The sequence below is a fragment of the Phaseolus vulgaris genome, chromosome 11, assembly GCF_051622355.1.
Source record: "Phaseolus vulgaris cultivar YP4 chromosome 11, ASM5162235v1, whole genome shotgun sequence".
Classification (NCBI taxonomy): domain Eukaryota; kingdom Viridiplantae; phylum Streptophyta; class Magnoliopsida; order Fabales; family Fabaceae; genus Phaseolus; species Phaseolus vulgaris.
Window position 1 is genome coordinate 35,637,290 of NC_143508.1, and position 17,126 is coordinate 35,654,415.

At 49.2% G+C, this 17,126-nt stretch overlaps 1 non-coding gene across 1 annotated transcript; it reads right to left on the reverse strand.

Annotated features, from left to right (window-relative positions):
* Positions 1 to 135: 135 nt before the first annotated feature.
* Positions 136 to 206, reverse strand: TRNAG-CCC (transfer RNA glycine (anticodon CCC)). Its single transcript has one exon. It is a non-coding gene; the product is annotated as a tRNA-Gly (tRNA).
* Positions 207 to 17,126: the final 16,920 nt, after the last annotated feature.

The window sequence follows — 17,126 nt, forward strand, 5'->3', positions numbered from 1 at the left end:
AAGGTGATGGGATTAATTTAAATAATTAACAAATTGACTAAATGAGGACAATTATCATAAAAACATAATTAATTATAAGCAGAATTGCTCAAAAACAAAATTGGAATTAGTTTTAAAAATAAAATTAAAAAAAATTGCGCATCCGGGGAATCGAACCCCGGTCAGTACCGTGGGAGGGTACTATGATACCACTACACCAGATGCGCTTGGTTGATAAGGAAACTATCGATTTCAAGTTATTTCAAACACAAAAGAACTGTAAATATGATAAAAAGAATTATATAAACAATGAGTTTGATTTACAATTAGAAAACAAGATTGATTTTCCTTTGTTTTGTTACTGATTTTATCACTTTATTTTCATCATTCTTATTACCTTAAAATTAATCAGGTTTCATGTTTTTTATGTAAGTAATCATGGAACACATTTTACATCTTTAATAAGTTGAACGAATGATTACAAATCGTGTCACCATAAAAAAAATTGATCATTATTTCACAATAACAATAGTGATCCAAATTTGACAGATAAAAGGCTATATTTTTTTTAAAGATAAATAAGCAAATACATTTTAATAAAAAAAATAAGAGACCACAAATTATATTTTAGTCGTCGTCTAATAATAAATTGCAACAAAAGGGTAAAATATTTTATTTTAAAATTAAGTATTATCATCATCCTCTGAAAAATTTAGGCTAAATTAAGATTTTAGTTTTTTAAATTTTTTTATTCATGAATTTTGTTCTCGCATGGCGATCTTGGTGGGACTTGGAAACGAGCTCTAAGCTGAAGCGACTTTGCTAGGGTGTTGAACCGAGCTGATGACGCTTTGTAACGAAAGGGACTTCACCTGTTGATCACACTCCGACGATCAAGTCACTAAGAGCATTCAAACTATAAATTCGTATCAGTCTAGGGTTCAAAAAAGCTTACCGTTATTCGGGGTCTAAAACCCCTTTTATAAACATTCTTTCAACGATTTTCATCAACCTTCAACAATAAGAATATAATCTCAACAAGAATATAATTTCAACCATAAGAATATTTTGTTAACGTGCACCTTTATTTTCGGGTGCAATGCCACATCATTCCTAACAACTTTTATTTGAATTTAAAAGATATAAACATTTTTACTAATTAAGCTACTCCTTCTGTTATTTTTACTTTAATTATCTTTTTCCTATAGACTAACGAACATATGGGCCTACCTCGTAATGTGTAATTGGGTCTATACTTGCCCCAAGACGAGTTGGGTATTTCGCACATAACCTATCCAACCGAGCTTACTACGCTTAAGTGCTTGGGTTGAGGACCCGAGCACGTCCGACCAGGTCTTCTTGAGAGTTTTGTTCTCTAGGAACATGAACAAGATCGAACGCAGAGAAAGCCCCTCTTAAGAACCTCACATACCCGAGGTATGAGGCTAGCTACGGGTCCTTGGCTTGATACTCGCCTATGACTTGCCCGGTTACGAGCAGTGAGTCATTTTTCACCAACAAGCGTTGAGCTCCCAATTCCTTTGCCAGCAACATTCCTCCTATCAAGCCCTCATACTCAGCTTGATTGTTGCTCTCCTTGAATGCAAACTTGAGGGCTTGTTCGATTAAGAGCCCATTATGACTCCAGCTCCGCTCCCTCGTTAGTTGGAGGACCCATCAACCGAAAGGACCCATTGGAAATTGTTAGGATCGGGCTGGGATTCCTTGGATGAAAGCTCTACCATAAAGTCTGCGTATACTTGGCCTTTAATTGGCCTTCGTGGTTCATACTAAATGTCGAACTCAGACAACTCAACCACCCAATGGACCATCCGAACTAAAATATCAGGCTTTTGGAGGACCTTGCGGATGGGCAGGTCGATCACTACAACCACAGTGAAGCTTTGAAAATAATGTCGTAGTCGTCGAGCTGTGAACACCACAACTAGAGCAGCTTTCTTGATAGCTTGATATCGAGTCTCTAATCCCTACAACACCTTGCTTACGAAATAGATTGGCTTCTGGATCTTCTTTCGATCTTGCAAAATGACCGAGTTGATAGCCCGATCTATTATAAAAAAAATAGAGACGTTTCAGGATTCCCAGGATTGGTTTACCGAGAACGGGGGGACTAAATAGGTATTCCTTTAACTTGGCGAATGCTTCTTCGCATTATTCGGGTTTCTCATCTTTATAATCATTGTGAATTTGTGAGGGTTTACCTCTATACCTCTTTTGGTTAGCAGGAATCCAAGAAATTTCCTTGCTTCTACTCCAAACACGCATTTATCAAGATTAAGCTTTAAATTGTACGTTGCTATATTGGCTAATAATTCTTCTAGGTCGGCAACATGCTGGCCTTCCCTTTCCGACGTGACGACCATGTCATCCACATATGCTTGAACGTTGCGTCCGAGCTTAGGTGAAAGGATCCGGTCCATGAGCCTTTGATAGGTCACCTCAGTGTTTTTCAGGCTAAAGGCATGATATTGTAGCAATAACTAGCAACCTCAACCATGAAAGTTGTCTTGCTCTTGTCCCTCGGATGAATACGAATTTGATTATACCTCGAAAATGCATCTAGAAAACATAACAAACGTCATCCTAAGGCGTTGTCTATTAAGGAGTTTATGCTCGGTAGAGGGTAAGAATCCTTGGGACAAACCTTATTTAACTCGGTGAAGTCAACACACATCTTTCATTTCCCATTTGTCTTCTTCACCAATACGACATTCGCCAACCACTTGGGATATTGGATCTCCCGTATGTGGCCAACAACGAAAAGTTTATGAGTTTCTTCTTGGATGACGAGGCATTTTTCTTCATTGAATTTCCTTCGTCTCTGGACCACGGGCTTGATCTTTTCATCCATGGTAAGTCGGTGGCATAAAAAACCTGGATCTATTCCAGGCATGTTCGTATGCTTGATTGCAGAAGGAGATGATGAGTCATGTAGCTCAAGTGATGTAAGCTCATGTGCTTCTCTAAATGCTGAAAATTATAGTAAATTGCTTGAAGCTTTTCAAGAAACACATGAAGAAGCTAACCGATTGGTTCTTTCAAACAACCGATTAAAAGGGCTTAACAACTGGCTTGAAAAGAGAGTTAAGGGACTTGAAGAAGAGCTGGAAAAATCAAAAAGTGATTTTGAAAATCTGGAAACTCATTGCAAAAACTCTTCTTGCAAGTGTGACACTCTCATTTGTGAAAATTGTGAAAATCTTGAAAAGAAAGTACATTATCTTGTTAGTACTGTGGATAAGTTTTCAAAAGGAAAATCCAACTTTGAGAATGTCTTGGCATCTCAAAACTGTGTTTTTGGAAGAGCTGGATTAGGTTTTAATCCACAAAACAAGCAAGATAATTTTTCAAAACAGCCAGTAAAACAACCGAATGGACCCACATTTGTAAAGGGACCAAACCTTGTTGCTTGAATTCATGTTTATGCAGGGAATCTAGAAGAACACGAGGCTCTGAGTCATCTGATCAGGTTCTTGGAAGGAAAAGATTAACATTGGAGCTGAATCAATGTTATGTACCAGTCCAAGTTTCTCAATAGTCAAAAGAGGCTTCTTGATCACAAACAAATGATTCATTGAAGGAACTTCATAAAAGAATAAGATCTTCCTTAACTCTGTCTTTAATTTTTTTAAATTCAAATTCATGCTTACATATCTCTTGTTAAATGTTCAATTACATCTACATTGAATCCTATCTGCTCATTCTTAAAAATTCAAAATCTGTTTTACTTCTGCAAAAAAACAACCGATTGTTTCCTCTCTGACAACACTGTGAAAGAATGAATTTAATTCTTTTTTAAAGTTTTGTCTGTTGCAGATCTCAATTATGAAAGAATCCTGAGTCAATAAAGCTGTGTTGAAAGCCTGATCATGTTCTGGAGGAAGTTACAACATGTCATAAAGGAATTGTTCCGGCCGGTTGACCTGGGTACGTCTTTGTGCGCAGCCTTGCTCGTCAGCTAAGGACACCTTCCCTCTGGCAATCTGTGAACACCTGCAAAGAAGGACAAATGGGCGCCCTAGCGGCCGTTTGCACTCCAACGCTCAAGTCAGCTAGCAAGAAACACCAAAACTCTGCACCTCCGTATCGGAACACCGTGGATGGTGCTCTGAAGGTGGTAAAAAGAACTGTGTATTGTGTATATTTTCTCCCTCTGGCAAACAACCTTTCTCTAGTCCCTTGTGCTTAGCCTCAAGACTCGAGTAAGCAACTAGAGTGTATTCTGGGAAAATTTGCCAAAAGTTCGAACCTCGTTTCTAACATCCAAGGTTCTATTTAAACGCCTCTAGCATTTAAAGCGTCTTAAAGCGCATTTAATTATGAAACGTTCCGCGCCTTTAAGACGTTTAAACCGCCTGAAGCATTTAAAGTACCTTAAAACGCTCGAAACGTAAACTTTAATTACCTTTAAATAGCTTTAATTACCTTATACCTGACAAATGGATGTTGCTGTTCTGACTTGGCCGTTATTACACGTGGAGGGCCTCACCACCGTGACCCAACTTGGGGGTATTTCGTCGTGTGAGTCCTTCTTCCTTGGAGTGCATCTGGCGCAAGGGGTGACTTTTTGGGTGTCAACTCATGCCCCCAAACCTCTAGTCACTCGCTTTGAGAGCGTATCTACCTTCCTCTCGTACCCTGCACCTAGTTACCCTTGGGCGTGACCCTCTCATGAGTCGTATCTATCCCAAGGGCCTCTCTGGGGTGACATGGGCACTTCGCGAGTCAGATTACTCTCCACTGGCGCTAGTACTATGGCCTTGAAGCCACCCTTCTCTTCACTTTATCATTGTTTCTACACTTGGCGGGCCCGAAGCCTCCGTGGCGTCACTCCCTCCGTGGTCTTTCCTACCCCCGGGTATCGGGGAGTGACACTTCCGGTGGCTTGTTTGGCGACGCCGTATCTTGTTAGCCATGTTAAGGCGACGCCCTTCTTTGGCGACGCCTTGTCCTAGCGACGCCTTGTGTAATTATTCTGTTGACTTCCTTTCTTTGACCCCTTCGCATGGTCTCACCACATGTTGATCTTGGCCCCGACGTTGACTTTTGACTTTGGTCAACGCCCAGGAGCGGGACGGTACACAAGCCCCCCAGTCTTGAGCTGATGACTTGTCTTCAGCGAAAAGACTAAGGCCTCGCCCACGCCATCCACGTGGCATCCTGAGGACGTGCCATTCTTGCTGACGCGACACTCCTCAAACCATTGACGTGACATTCCCGGGCAGTTGAAATGTTCTTAATGGCTGATGGGACATCCTCTGAAACGGGAAAAGTGACGCTTTTTGGGCCATGCTTAATCGCTCGCCACGTGGCCCATCACGCGGTCATCATCAAAAGTCCCTTGCGCTCCCAGTGAGCGCCTAATCCTACGACACGTGGCATCATCGAACGGTCACCATCTATTGCCCCTCGCGCTCCTCGTAACGTTTAAGTTACCCAAACTCCGCGCTCGAAACCACTGTTTCATCCACTCTCTTCGCATTCTCGCACTGTTCATCTTCTTCGAGCTCTCTCTCTGCAATCTCTGTTCTCCCCTTCGCGTTTCCACTCCTCCCCTACTTCGACACTCAAAGGTACGGTTTTTCTGCCCTTGCTGACTCTCCTTCTTCATTGCATTGCTATAATGTATGCATGAACTGCCTGGGGCTATTTACTTTCTTGTGTTCTGTGCTGTTCGTGTGTTTCTTTGTTTCCCCTCGTTCTTCTTTTCCTCGCGTGGGTAGGGTTTGCCTAGGGTTTCTCCTTTTTCCCCCTTTTTCTTCTTCAACAACCCCCTTTCGCTGAACCCTTTCTTTTTTATTCACTCTTCAGCTTGTGACCTGATGGCGCGAGACAAAGCTACTACCGATCCTCTGCCCCCCAGGTCCCCCTACAAAGAGGAGTATCGATGGGCCTCCGATGACCTCCTCGTGGAGTGCTCCACATTGAACTCCGTCACAGATGTAGAGGCCCACAGGGGTGACCCCACGGTCTATAATTTCAACGCCTTCCACAAAACTCATGATTCCCACGTCTTAGTATGTCGCGTGAAGCCTGGGGAACCTGTTTGTGTGGACGCAAGGTCTACCGGGGGAAGCCCCTTCTGCTTCATTTACCAAATGGTATTCAAACGAGTGGGCCTGCGTCTCCCTTTTACTCCCTTCGAATGGGAGTTGCTCACCGAAATCAACACCGCCCCTGCCCAGCTTCATCCCAACAGCTGGGCGTTCGTGAGGGGTTTTCAAATCCTTTGTGGATATCTGGGCATCCCCTCCTCCGTGGATGTCTTTCTTCACTTTTTTGAGGTAAAGAAACAGGGCAAAAGCCTGTGTATGAGCTTTTCTGGCGTCGCCGGGCGCATCATCCTTTCTCTCTTCCAGAATTCCTTCAAGGGGTGGAAGGGGAAGTTCTTCAAGGTGCGTGCTACCAAATTCGATCCCACTGCACTGGAGGGCTTCCCTTTGTACTGGTCGGAAAGGCCCATATCGACTAAAGCCCTGGCCTTGGATGATCTCGCTCCCGCTGACCGGGAGGTGTGCAACGCTTTGGCTGGGCTTGGGGTGGTCTTTGATACCGCCAAGCTCATTGTCAACGAGTTCAACGCCCACGGTCTCTCTACCTATTTTGGTACTTGCTTTTGATTTTCCCCACTAGAACTTGCTGGTACTCTGCTTGGTTTTATTTGAATGTGATTGCATTGTGTGAACCACTGGGATTACATGACCTTACGCTGCATTGCTTGATTGCTGCTCCCGTTCTGCCTTATCTAAATTAGTCTTTGCTATGATTTTCGCAGGTTCGGTGATGGGTTCTTCAAGGCGCCTTACACTTGCCAAGTTCCTGAAGAAGGCAAAATTCGCCAAAGGAGGTGGGGATTCCGTCGCTCTTGATGTACCGCCCACCACTCCTTCAGCTTCCGTCGCCTCCCTACTGACTCCGCCATCTTCTCCTCAAACCTGTCAAACTCCTACCTCCCCTCCTCCCATTGCTGCGGTCCCCCTGGCCGCCGCATCAACACATGCTCCAGCACGCCTAGACAAAGGAAAAAGGGTGTTGGAGATAAACTCCGACAGTGAAGACTCAGGTAGTCCCTTGGTCTTCAAGAAGAGGAGACCTGCGAGGGTTCCCACCCTGCCAGCCACATCTCCCGGTGGCAGGAACTCTCTAAGGGATGACCCTCCCAGCGCTACGTCACCATCGCCCTAAGCAGTCCAAGAGGAACAAGATGAAGGGGCTGAGTCGGTTCCCCCGCCACTAACCCTGTCTGAAGTGGCGGCGGCTTCAGGCTCTGTTCCCCCCACGCCGGCTCCCGCTCCCTCCTCCCGCGAACTACTGCTTCCCCCCCTGTCTATAGGTAGTTGGCACAGGGGTTCAATGAAGGGATGTCGCCAGAAAACCCTCATAGGGGAGGAGGCATGCCCTACTATATGGGGGCGTTCTTGGCGGTAACCCTCGATTGGCGCTCCCAGGCCCAAAGTGCTGCCAAAGGAAAGGAGATCCTCCGAAAACTGAAGCAAGAGGTGGGGGCGCTAAAACAGGAGAAACAAACTTGGGAGCTCAGGGAGGAGGCTCACCAAGCTTTGCTGAAACTGGCTCAGGAGGGTAAGGAGGGAGCTGAGTCATACGCGCATGAAATTGAGCAAGCGTATGTTGACATGCTAGCCCTCCTTACCTCCCAGCAAATTCAAAATATTGGTCTTCAAGAGGCGGCTCGTGCCTCCGAAAAGCAGCAGGGAAAGCTTGAAGAACTGGATGCTGCTTGGAGGAAGAAGCTGGCTGAAAGAGAGGACGCCTTGGGGGTGAAGGTCGAAGCCTTGGACCTTCTCCAAGCTGAAGCCAATAAGCTCCAGGTGGAGAAGGAGTCCTTGGACAAACAGCTGGCGTCCAAGGACTCTAGGATCGCCGAGCTGGAGAGGGAGGTCCAAGAGCTTACCGGGGAGATGGTGGGCGTATTTGACGAGGGCTTCCAAGAGGCTCTGGTTCAGGCGTCTTGTGAGAACCCGGGAATCAATGTTTCAAACTGCGATCCCACCCACCATGTCGTCGACGGAAAAGTTGTGCCTCTCGAATTGGATGACTGAACCGCCAACTCTCAGCTGCCACCTTTACTTTTTGTGCTCTTTTCTTCGTTCTTGATAACCTTTGATAACCTTGTAAATATTTTGAACCATTTGCACTTTGTTGGAACAATAGGTTTTGTATAACGATTGCATACTTCCGAGGCGTTGAGCGCTGTTTGGCTGATATCTTCACCTTTGTTCTTCATTTTTGTATGCTTCAATTGCTTTACCTGTACTTTTACCTGTTCCTTTCGCTGTGTTAGGCGATCCTGTACATGTGGCGCCTCACTTCTAACGTGCACCTCAAAACCTGTTCCGCCTTCGTATCTATGAGGCCTCTGCCTCGTGAAGGCGTTGGCCACTCTGCCATTACTGCAAACGCAAAAGTCGAGACCTGCTCTGGGTCTAAACACTTGGGACAAGGTCGCACTTCAGTGCCCACGCCCATGGAGAGGCCTGTCTAACAGCGCCGTATCGTCCACGGAGTGTCCTAAATACCAAGGCGATCTGTCCCTTAATTCTTGATGCTTGGCACCCACGCCTAAGGAGAGGCCTGCTACAGCAGCGCCGTATCATCCTCAGGGTGTCTAGAAACGCCAAGCACCGGGAAGGCTCGAAGCCCCCCATGGGGTCGCTCCCTCCATGGTCTTTCCTTCCCATGGGTATCGGGGATCAACACTGCCGGTGACTCACTTGACTTCTGGCGATCTCGTCTCCCTCCACAGTTTTTCCTACCTGTGGGTATCGGGGATCGACACTGCCGGTGGCTCACTTGGCTTCTGGCGATCTCGTCTCCCTCCACAATCTTTCCTACCTGTGGGTATCGGGGAGGCGACGCCGCTGGTGCCTTATACTGGCGACGCCTTCAGTGTCTTGGCGGTACCTGGTGTGGTCAACCTGTTGACTTTGGCTTTGGCATTGACTTTGACTTTGACTCTGGTCGACGCCCGGGGGCGTGACACTTGCCGTGGCGGAAAGCTTAAGGTCTCGCCTGCACCATCCACGTGGCATTTCCCATATGGCTGATGGGATGTTCCCTTGTTTGATTTGATCTTGACATTTTCTGAGCTTTTGACAAGATGCTCCCATCTTCGACGGCGCGTCGTACCCTTGGGCCTTCTGTCGACGCGACATTTTCTGAATGTTAACCAGTGACGCCAGGGTCATCCTCCCATCCCCTGACACGTGGCTCGATCGCACGGTGCTCCCCTTTGCGTCGTTTCACGCTCCAACTGTAATATTTGGGTCTTCGAAATTTTGCACCTGCGCTCATCATCTCTGCGTTTACGCACCCTCCTTGCACCACTCCTCTTCCTCACAAAGAGTTCCTCCTGTGTTCTTTCTAGTTGGCGTTTTTCTTCTGCACTTCGAACGCGTCGTTCTCCTTCGACCTACCTTACTCCTTCACTGATACTTTGTACCGACATGTCTACCCATCCTCCTCCCCCTAGGGTCAACCCCAAGGACATTTATGCATGGGCCTTGCGCGAGCTCCTCGACGAGTGCTCCAGCTTACTTTCTACCGGGGCCATAAGGGAACACATGGGGAATCCGTGCTCCTACGATCATCGTGCCTTCGCGAAGAGGCATGATGACGATATCACCGTGCTCCCTTGCACCTTAGGGGAGCCGGTGTGTGGAGACGAACGGGCCAATGATGGGGTCCCCTTCTTCTACTTCTACCAGGTGGTCTTTAAGAGCATCGGCGTGCGCCTGCCCTTCTCCAGGTTTGAGAGGGAACTACTGACAGAGATTAACGCTGCTCCGGCCCAGTTGTATCCTAACAGTTGGGCTTTCGTCAAAGCCTTCGACATACTCTTTGGCTTTCTGAAGTCCTTTAACCTTCTCGCCGCTGTTTGAACTCTTCCCGATCGCCAAGAACTCTTGGTAACATCAGCTTTTCCTAGCCTCATGCTTTGGCAATTGTTTCTTTGCATGGGGGCAGAGACGCCTTTTGGGATCTCTCTTTACCCTCCTGGACTTCAGAACAAAGACCGGCTGACTAAGCGTTCTCTTCGAACCTACCTTAGCCACCTTCCAAACTTCTTCCACCCTCTGCGCCATACCTGAACTCGTTCGAGACGAGAAGGATTTTATCTTGCCTAAGCTCGCATGTAAGCGAGAAGGTCTTTAACTCGCCTGAACTCGCTCATCGGCGAGAAGGTCTTTATCTGGTGCCTCAACTTGCCCAGGGTGTACATCTCCTCCCCCTGGATGCACTGAGGACCTTTCCTCTTTCTCGCCTGCGCTCGCTCGACGGCGAGGAGGTCTTTAACTTGCCTGAACTTGCTCATCGGCGAGAAGGTCTTTATCTGGTGCCTCAACTTGCCCAGGGTGTACATCTCCCCCCCCCTGGATGCACTGAGGACTTTTCCTCTTTCTCGCCTGCGCTCGCTCGACGGCGAGGAGGTCTTTAACTTGCCTGAACTCGCTCGACGGCGAGAAGGACTTTATCTGGTGCCTCAACTTGCCCAGGGTGTACATCTCCTCCCCCCTGGATGCACTGAGGACCTTTCTCTTTCTCGCCTGCGCTCGCTCGACGGCGAGGAGGTCTTTAACTTGCCTCAAAACGCGTGAGGGCGTCAAGGTCTTTCATCTGGTGCCTCCGATCGCCAAAAGACGATGAGGACTTTAAACTTTTAACTGGTGCCTCCAATCGCCGAAAAACGATGAGGACTTAAAACTTTGACTGAAAACATGCGATATATCTTTTCTTGCCTTAAATCACTTACAAGTGACAAGGTCTTTCTTCAAAACTTTTGGAAAACAGCAAACATGCAACCAGAAAACGCCTTATACTTCGAAAACTCTTCTTTTATTGGGTGGCCTCATTAAAAACCCTCCTTAGGGAAAAAAGAGTGCCCCCTTGAAACTGTTTTAACAGAGACATTGTAATATAACCTTTGTGTTTGTCTTTACTTACAAAGCTCTTAACTATAGTACAACTTCAGGTGTGTGGCGTTCCAGGTGCGAGGGATCGCCCCTCCTTCCAGCGTCTCTAAGCGGTAGGCCCCGTTCTCGAGCGCCTCGGTTATTCTGAACGGTCCAGTCCACTTGGGTGACAGCTTATTCTCCATCTCGTACTGGTGGGCCTTCCTCATCACCAAGTCGCCTTCTCTAAACTGCCTTGGCATCACCTTTGAGTTGTATCTTCGTTCAACCCTTCTCTTCACCGCTTCAGCCTTCAACCTCGCCTTTTCCCTGACCTCATCCAGTAGATCCAGGTTCAGCCTTCTTTCTTCATTCGAGTCTTCCTCTACAAAGTTCTGGAACCTCGGCGAGCTCTCCTGGATCTCCACCGGAATCATGGCATCACACCCATAGACCAAGCTGAACGGGGTCTCATGGGTTCCTGACTGCTCGGTGGTGTGGTACGCCCAGACTATACGGGGCACCTCCTCGGCCCAACTTCCCTTGGCTTTCTCAAGCCTTCTCAACAACACCCGATTAGCTGACTCCACCTGGCCATTTGTCTGAGGGTGCTCGACGGATGCAAACACTTGTTGAATTCCCACCCCTTCGCAAAGCTTCTTCAACAGGTGGCTTGCAAACTGCGTCCCATTATCTGACACCAGGCGTTTAGGCACTCCAAACCGGCACACGATGTTCTTCCATACAAAACCTTCGATCTTGTGTGCGGTGATCTGGGCCACTGGTTCTGCTTCAATCCACTTGGTGAAATACTCAATCGCCACCACCAAGTACTTCATCTGCCTGATCGCCAGCGGGAAAGGTCCCAGGATGTCGATTCCCCAAGTATGAAACGGCCAAGGGCTATAGATCGACTTCAACTCCTCGGGAGGCGCCTTATGCCAATCGGCGTGCTGCTGGCATTGTTTACAACACTGTGCATATTTCTTGCAATCTTCTCTCATGGATGGCCAGTAGTAGCCTGCACGGAGAGTCCTTGCGGCCAGAGCTCGACCCCCGACGTGGCTTCCGCATATACCCTCGTGGAGCTCTGCCATGATCCTCGTGCACTTCTCGCCGTGTACGCATTCCAGGAGTGGGCGAGTGAACCCAAACCTGTACAGATCGCCATCAATCAACGTATACTTGCTGGAATTTTTCTTTACCTTCCTAGCTTCTGTCGGATCCAGCGGGAGGAGGCCGTCTGCCAGGCACCGCTTGTACTGTGTTATCCAAGTGTCTGGCTCATGGGTGGCGCAGACCTGCATCACACTCACCTTCTCTCCTCGACATGCTCTAACTCTCGGCGATCTCAGAGTTTCTTGCGTCAAGGACTTATGGCTTCTCGCTGCTCTCTCCGTCGACTTGCTTATTTGAAGGACCAGGTGATCTGCTACAAATGCCCTTGGCGTCTTCAGAGTTTCTTGAATCACCGTCCTCTGCCTACCCCCCTTGCCTGAGCTGGCGAGCTTAGCAAGCAAGTCAGCTCGGGCATTCTGCTCTCGGGGCACATGTACTACTTCAAATGAGGCAAAGGAACTCTTCAATTCCTGCACATACGCCAAGTAAGCCGCCATTTGTGGATCTTTAGCCTGGAACTCGCCTGTTACTTGCCCTGTGACTAGCAGCGAGTCACTCTTAGCCATCAGCACCCTAGCTCCCATTTCCTTGGCCAGCAAAATTCCGGCGATCAGCGCCTCATACTCTGCTTGATTGTTGCTGGCTTTGAAGGCGAACCTCAGAGATTATTCGATCAGCACGCCGTTGGGTCCTTCCAATATGACTCCAGCGCCGCTGCCCTGCTGGTTCGACGATCCATCCACCGAAAGCACCCAACGGAAATCGTCCCCTTCAACCCGCGTCGCCTCTGATGAGAGCTCAACCACGAAATCTGCAAAGATTTGCCCTTTGATCGGGCCTCGGGGCTCGTACTTAATATCAAACTCCGAAAACTCTACCGCCCACTTCACCATCCTTCCCGCAACGTCGGGTTTCTTCAAGACCTTCTGGATGGGCAGGTCAGTCATCACCAGTATTGTGAAACTGTGGAAGTAGTGGCGCAACCTCCTCGCCGAAAACACCACAGCCAGCGCAGCCTTCTTCAGGGCCTGATATCTCGTTTCTGGGCCCTGCAACACCTTGCTCACAAAATAAATAGGCTTCTGAGCCTGATCTTGATCCTGGGCGAGCACCGCACTCACCGCCCTCTCAGTCACAGCAAAATACAACCTGAGAGGGATTCCCGCCAGCAGTTTGCACAGAACCGGCGGGCTCGCCAGATACTCTTTCAGTTTGACGAAAGCTTCCTCGCATTCTTTCGTCCAAGCAAACTTATTATTGCGCCGCAGACATTGAAAATAGGGATGCCCCTTTTCTCCGCTAGCTGACACGAAGCGAGATAGGGCTGCCATCCGACCTGTTAGCTGCTGGACTTCTTTCACTGTAGCCGGGCTCCTCATCGCCAAGATGGCGGCACACTTGTCTGGGTTGGCTTCTATTCCTCTTTCAGTCAAGAGGAAACCCAAAAACTTTCCAGCCTCCACGCCGAAAATGCATTTCTCCGGATTGAGCTTTAACTTGAACTTGGCAATCGTCGTGAACAATTCTTCCAAGTCTGCAACGTGCTTGCTTTTCTCCTGCGAGGTCACGACCATGTCATCGACGTAGGCTTGCACGTTCCTTCCCAGCATCGGTGCAAGTACTCGATCCATCAGCCTCTGGTACGTGGCCCCCGCGTTCTTCAGCCCAAACGGCATCACCTTATAGCAATAACATGATCTCTCCGTCATGAAGGCTGTCTTCTCTTCATCCATGGGATGCATCTTGATCTGATTATAGCCTGAGAAGGCATCCAGGAAACTCAGCAACTTGCACCCTGCAGCACTATCAACCAGGGCATCAATGCTTGGTAAAGGATACGAATCCTTCGGGCAAGCTTTGTTCAGGTCGGTGAAATCGATGCACATGCGCCATTTCCCGTTACTCTTCTTCACCAGCACGACATTTGCCAACCATTCAGGGTACTGGACTTCCCTGATGTGGCCTGCAGCGAGGAGTTTCTGTGTTTCGTCCCTGATCGCCTGCCTCCTCTCCTCGTTGAACTTTCTTCTCCTTTGTCGCACCGGTCTCACCATGTTGTCCATCGCCAGATGATGGCACAAGAAGTCGGGATCAATCCCGGGCATGTCCGAAGCGGACCATGCAAACGCGTCCAGATGCCGCTCAATCACCTTGGCGATCTGGTCCTGGAGATCGACCTCCAGAGATCTTCTGAGCTTGAAGATTTTTCCTCCGATCTCCTTTTCGAGCCACTGCTCGACAGGTTTAGGCCTGGATTCTCTGGCGATCACCGCCCTGGCGATTCCCTGTTCCCTTGCTTCCTCGGGGCGATTCCGCGCCTCTTCCTCCTCCAGGCCAGCATTCCTCTCCCCTAGCTCAGCGTCTACCATCTCTACATCCCTTCCGGCGGCTTCCTCTGTTACCAGCGGTCTGGGCTTCACACCGGGAGGCGGGGTGGTTGTTACATAACTCACTGATCTTTTGTTTTTCAGGCTATTCTCATAGCACCTTTTCGCTTCTTTCTGATCAGACTTGATCGTGATCACCACCCCTTCCATGGACGGCAACTTTACCTTCATGTGCCGAGTTGACGGAATGGCGCCTATCCTGTTAAGCGTGGGCCTTCCCAACAGGATATTATACGCTGAGGGGGCGTTTACAATGAGGTACTTGATTTTCTCCGTCCTCGACCCAGCCTCATCTGTAAACGTGGTTCTCAGCTCAATGTACCCCCTGACTTCCACCTGGTCACCAGCGAACCCATATAAGCACCCTCCATAGGGCCTTAGCTGGTCAAGGGGCAACTCCAGCTGCGTGAAAGTCGGCCAGAACATCACGTCTGCCGAGCTTCCTTGGTCCACCAGAACTCTGTGGACCTTCCTTCCCGCTGTAACCAATGAAATAACTATGGGATCGTTGTCATGAGGCACAACGTCCCGAAGATCCTGCTTTGTGAACGTAATGTCCACTTCCGGCGAGTGATCTTCAAACATGTCCACTGTCATCACCGATCGCGCATACTTTTTCCTCTGCGACGCGGTGCATCCACCACCTGAGAAACCCCCTGCAATGGTGTGGATCTCCCCGTGGATAGGCATCTCGTGTTGCTGGGCTTCTCCACCTGCTGGCTGGGAACTCGACGCTCCCCCCGTCCTCCTGTCCAGCAGATAGTCATTTAGGAACCCACTCTTAACCAGATCGTCGAGCTGGTATCCTAAAGACAAACACGAGTCCAAAGTGTGGCCAAAACACTGGTGGAACTCACACCAGGCGTCCGGCTTTGACCCCAGCACCTTGTCGCCCACCTTCTCAGGCGCTTTCAACCTAGCAGAGATATTAGGAATGGCGATTAGATCCGCTAATCCCATGACAAATTTGTGCTTAGGCGGGCGATTGTATTCCCGGCGTGCTGGTTGCTGGCGTGCTTGGCTTCTTCCCTTGTTTCTCCTGTCGTAAGGATGGCGAGTCCTTTGGTCCTTTCTGGCCGCCGCCGCCGTTTCCAGTACCCTCTGCGGCTGGATCCTGGTCTGGGCGCGTGGCCTGGCGGGAGCCACGCTGCCTCTTTTCTCGGCGACTTCACTCTCGTCGGCGATGTGAGCCACCGCAAGTCGCCTGACTTCAGCAAATGTCGCGGGGTGAGCCCTGATCAAGGCCTCGCAGAATGGTCCTGGCTGCACGCCCTTCTTGAATGCATAGACCAGCATTTCCTCATCCTTGGCCGGCGATCTGACCATCTGCGCCCCAAAGCGATTCAGGTAGTCTCTGAGGGACTCTCCCTGGTACTGCCTTATATCAAACAGATCATAAGACACCCTGGGCGGTGCCTTATTCACGATGTACTGCTCAACGAAGATCTTCGAGAACTGTTGAAAATTGGTTATGTGGCCGTTAGGCAGGCTCACAAACCACTCCATCGCCGTTCCCTGGAGCGTACTCACGAACATCTTGCAGTAGACGGCGTCTGACCCTCCCGACAGCATCATCTGCGTATGGAACGTGGTCAGATGAGCCTCTGGATCCTCCACGCCGGTAAAGACAGCCTTAACCGGAACCACGCTCGTGGGAATTGGCGTGTCGGTAATCGCCTGAACGAAAGGCATTGGGAAAACACGGGGTGGCGTCGACGGCGCCACCTCTTCAACAGAAGAACGTCCTTGTTGCTCCTGAAGAGCTCGACGCAGCTCCTCAGTCACCTTGCTGAGCTCCTCGTTCCTGGCGCGAGAGGCGACCAGGTCCTCATGTATCCTCGCCTGCTCTACGCGCGAGGCTTCCACAGTTGCCTGCAACGAGCGCATCATCTCTGCCATCTGCGCCATGGTCATGGCGGCGTCGCCTTCAGCAGCGACAGGCGCCACGGGACTGGAACGATTGCTTCTCATTTTTCTCATTAACTTCAGCGAAACACAGGAATGCAGCGAACAACACTTCAACCACGATCGAATCAGCGATCAATCGGAGAAAACAGTGCGAAACTGTGCAAGAAAACTCAAGAACACCGTACGCCTCCAAAGAAAACCACAACTTCGCCAGAAACCATCGCTTCTCCGCGAACAACCAAACAAGCGAAAGAACTCGAACTTCCACCGGACAGACCACGTGCAAACAGCAGGAAAACTCACTCCACCGATCGAAAAGCCAAACGAACGGTACAAAACGCAAACTCACCAAACGAAACTCAAACAGACAGCGGACGATGGTTGCACCAGCACACAACCACGCAGAAAACTTCGAAAACCTCCAAGAACTCACGCTGTGGATGGGAGCAAGCTTTACACGGCCCCACGGTGGGCGCCTGATGATCCTTCACTTCTTTGAGGTGAAGAGGCGAAGGAACAACCTTTGGGTGACCCTCAGCAATGTTCCCGGCAGGGTCCTCCTAACTCCCTTTCAAAACTCCTTCACGGGGTGGAAGGGTAGATTTTTTAAAGTTTGCTGTTCTGATCTCGTGCCTTCTGCCCTGGATGGTTTTCCACTGTACTGGGTGAGGGAGACAAGGGCCTTGAAGTCCAAACCTTGAACGACCAGGTGGCTTGCCGGATCCTGGATGAGGCGGGGGGCTTTGACGCTGCCGCTTTGATTAGTTTGGAGTACAACGCCGAAGCCTTGGAGAAATATATA